The sequence below is a fragment of the Manis pentadactyla genome, chromosome X (genome assembly GCF_030020395.1).
Source record: "Manis pentadactyla isolate mManPen7 chromosome X, mManPen7.hap1, whole genome shotgun sequence".
NCBI classification, from domain to species: Eukaryota; Metazoa; Chordata; class Mammalia; order Pholidota; family Manidae; genus Manis; species Manis pentadactyla.
Window position 1 is genome coordinate 910,432 of NC_080038.1, and position 4,548 is coordinate 914,979.

Below are 4,548 nucleotides of genomic sequence, written 5' to 3' on the forward strand. Positions count from 1 at the left end.
GACAGATACTGAATTTTCATAGCCCTTTCCTGGCACAAAGCTCCCCTTGAAAATTCTCAGTCAAGAGCCCATTCATTTCTGATGGCATTTTTTCTTGTATTGCTGGATTTATCCTGGGGCTTCCATCCTTTCCTTCTGCTAATAGGATATAGTGAGTAGGAGGGTGTTTCTCATTTTTTGGTTATGTCCTTACAGGAGATTCTTTAATCAATTACCAGTATGGTGGCCTTAGCTGAGAAAGATCACATTTTCACACGGCACTGACCTCAGGTGCCACCATGAAGCACAGCTTGAGTGCAAGTGAGGTGTGTCACATCCTATCTGTGGTTCAAAGAGCTGGTGCCTGGTTCTCCATGTGTCTTATTCTTACTCCTCTGGGACTGGCCGTGTTCCAGAACTAGGCTGCTCCATCACCTGTGTCCTGGTCCTAAGATGTCATGGTGTGGAGCTCCCTTTGATGGCCAGGTAGCGTGAGATTTCGGTCATAGGTGGCCCAGTGACATTTCGGGGATGTTTGTTACAACGGTGCCACCTGGTCTGTCCTGACCAATACACTCTTTAGTGGCTTGCTTTCCACTGAGTTGCTTGGCTCAGCTATCTGTTAACAAGATGAACATGTCCCCTTTGTGCAGAAATACTAGCCAAGAAGATAGACCCTTAGGTTTCATTGCTCTTTCTGCCTTCCTATCCCTGTGCAGTGTTTTGCCCAATCATATTATGCAAGGAGGCCACAGCTCCATTTTACTTTTGCTTCCCAGGCAGCCTGCTCAAGGTGGTCTAGAATCAGAGTGGACACAACGAGGCCAAAACCCCTAGGAGGCGATGCTCAAGGGCATGTTTCTGTGTGTGCTGCACTGGTGTGAGCATTGCTTAGGTCTAGAAGGCAAGAGAGAGACCAGAGCTGAAAACTGCTGGGCCTCGAGGGCCCTTCAAACAATTCCAGACCGAAAACATCCACAAAGGGACCCAGGGTCTTGCCCCATGAGCTAAAATGCATCTGCTTTCAGGGGGGATTGAGTTAAACAACTCATTCCAACACGCTTTCATGCTGGCTGTTTGTATGGAAGACTTTCAGTGGGAAGGTTGCACGGACATGGTGGGTAAAGGAAGAAGTTCCCAGGGGCGGCCACTAGGGAGCAGGCCTTGCTGGGCGTCATGGCGATGGGTCTGGGTGGCAGGACCCTGACGTTGCAAGAACCGGGGAGAAGGGAGGCAGAGGAAGACAGGGTGGGGAGAAGAAGCAAGGGCAGGCACCCTCCAATTCTAACAACCATCAGTCTGAGGTGCTGACTCTCTTTGCGGCAGGAACAGCTCAGATGGGTTTTACAGCTCAGAGTGACTCGGTGGGCTGCGCAGCATCTTCCCATGAATAACAAAAAGAGTAACAGCGGTAGCTGACATTTATGGAGCTCTTGCCCGGCCTAAGGGGCCATCCCAAGCGTTTCATTTAAGTGTATTGGCTTGTTTAATTTTACAGCGTCCCCATCATACACCCAGCATTATTACCCAAGGTTGCTAGTGTGCAGACTCCGCCACCATGCCGCCCTGGAAAACTGAACAACACGGCTGGAATTCCAGCTTCGGTCTGCTTGGCAGAGAGCTGTGCCCATCTGGAGCAGAATGCAGGGAGTCAACAGACTGGGCTTCACAATAATCTTCATCTGCTGTGTTCAGAGGCAATGAAACACACCTCGGGCCGAGGTGCAGCTTTAATGTTGCTTGTAGGGTCAGCTTTTTCGCTGCGTCTCGGCCGCCCTTGGAATAGATCGAGTTGTACGAACCATTGAGTCACCATCTCTCAGGCAGGTAGCAGAGACCTTCCAAGCTGCTCTGGGGAGCGCAGACAGCTCGGCTGATTTTGTTTACCTCCTGGAAATGTCAGATTGGGAGGTTCAGCGCATTTATCAGGAGAAGCTACGTGTCTCCGTTGGATGGCACCGCTGGATCTGAGGGCCTCAGAGAGCCAGACAAGGGGTCACTTCTTCATTTCAGCAGACAGGCTGCCTGCCCGTGTCAGGGGAGGGACCCGGCTTGCAGAGACACATCCACTCCGTGTGCCAAGGGAGGATCCAAGCTTTGCCAAATTTTAAGGTCACAGCAGATGGAAGCCGCAAATTTAGTTCTGTCATGTTTTAATTATGACTTCAGGCAAGAGTAACACGCTGACATGTGTGGCAGGTATAAATTTAGTCTTGCAAACGACACAGTCTCCTGAAGCATCTTTTGGGTGGGTGGGGGGAGCCCCCAACTGTATTAACGTATCCTTAAGAATATAGAATGAACCCACTCCAGCACCTGCTGTGTGTGTGCATATGCGGGTGTGTGTGTTTTTCCCTGAGGATAAATGCTATTGTTGACTTCCTAAGAGAGAAAACGTAAGTTCCAAACGGAGAGCTTGCTGAGCACCGTGTGGGTGGGGCGTGGGGAGGGGAGATGAGGCTCTAGCCTCATCTGTCTTTGCTCTGTTGCCCCCCAAGCCCAGCCAGTCTGCCTTTTTCCTCAAGCGGGTCCTGCACAGAATGCCAGTTCGACCAGATGCTCGTGGCAATGTAGCTTCCGTGGGCTTTCTTCTCAGGATCATCTACTTCTGAGGCTAATATCTTGCCGGGGTATCTGATTTACTACCCTTTGTGTGCAGATGGAGAAGGCAGAGCTGGGAGCATGCCCCCCCCCCTTGCTTGGAAGAGGACACTGGTGTCTGGTTTAATTCACTTAACTGCCCAACAGGGTCACCTTATCCTTGGTTACAGGAATTGTTCTCTATTTCATGCAAACCAGTGATAACCCCTCGGTGGGAATGCACGGAGAGAACTCTTTTATACCTTATCAGAGCACACGCCTGCAGAAAACGTTCTTAGGTCTTCTGAGCACAGAAGGCTATTTGTGGAAACTATCTGGAAAATATGGGACAAAATATCCCATCTCCATGTCTGCATTTTGGAGGAGGTACATGAACACACCAATTCTGTTCAAAGTTCTACTGTGTCACTTGTTCTAATCAAAATAAAATAGTACTATTTTAAACGGTGCAGCTCCTGCAAGAGGCAATATCATTTTCCATATTATTTCGGCAGTTGGACATTACCCACAGTGATGTCACCAGTGGCCTCGGAATTCCCACTCATGCTTGAAGACAGTCCCCATGCCCACCACCACTACTCTGACTTCCAACCCTGCAGACGGTTTTCACCCTTTCCCTATTTACATAAATAAATTAGAGAGAATGTGCTTTTTCTGGGGTGGGGAGTTGGGTTCTTCTGCCCAGTTTCAGGCTTTGAGATCCCTGTTCGGACGCTCACGATGCACATCCCCAGAGTGTTTATCCCTCCGATGTCGACGGGCATTTGGGCAGCTTCCTGCCTGGGCATGCGGCAGGTACAGAATCTGTGCACAGCCCCTCACGCCCTTTGGGGCACCTTTGTGGGTGTTTCTGTGGGGTGTGTACCTACCCAGAGGTGGGATGGCTCGGTTTCGGGGTCGTGCATCTCTAGGTGGGGACTTGAGGATGTTTCCTTTCATTGGAAAGATGAAATGGTCAATCAGAAACATTCAGGGGGGCAAGTGAGGGGTGCCTTCTACTGAGAAACTCCCCCCACTCCAGCGTTGCTGAACTTACGGGACACTGGGGGAGGGCAGAAAGGGAGAGAGCCCCTGAGACCCCACCTCTTCCCCCAGTGCCATGTCTTCTAACAGAAGCTCAGTAAAGTATTTCAAAGTGATTGAAATCTACTTTGACATGATTCGTGAATGTCAAGACTTGCCCGGGGTGGGGGGGTCAGTCCTTGTCAGGCAATTCCGTCAGGACCATCTTGAAAATGTGCAAAGGGTACGCTTTGAAAATAAAATGGAACCCACTGTGGCATCTCGGACCCTTGCCAAGGGCCTGCCATCTTGAACGTGGGTGGTTTTGTGGGCACACGAAGCTTTCACTTCTGGACTGGGCTCATCTTCTCAAAGTTCTCCAAACCCCAGTCTGGCTGAGCCGTGTCTCTGTTCAATTACTATGATTTCCTATGCTTCAGAACAATTGGCACAATAGCATTTTTAAATATTTGTGTGTTGGTCTGGGTGCTGGGGGACAGGTCAGCGGTGGACTTCAGAGGGGCAGCTGGGCCGTCTGCATGCGGTAACCCCCCTCCCACCGTTCTGAGATCGGGAAGCATCTTTGAGGGCATCCACGCTGGGCCAGCTTTTCTTTTGAAAATAACTCTTTTGCTTCTTTTGTTAAAAAACACGTTTTCCCTACCTAATATCAAAAGAAGAATAAGAAAAATGGTCAATGTGTTGGTAAAACAGTGGTCGTGTGCCAGACAATCAGAGAAATATGAGATTTAAAGAGGCCATATTCACCCACAAACTTGGCAAGCATGAAAAGAAAACTGGTGATATTGCCGGTTCCCGGGAATAAGGGTCAAGAAGTGTGTGTGTCAGGGACGTAAGCTGCTGAAGCCCACTTGACGCTTTTCTGTGAAATTAAAAATGCACAAATCCCCTGAAACAGCAAGTCCATTTCCAGGGGTCTCGCCTGCAGCACCCCTGTTCACCAAA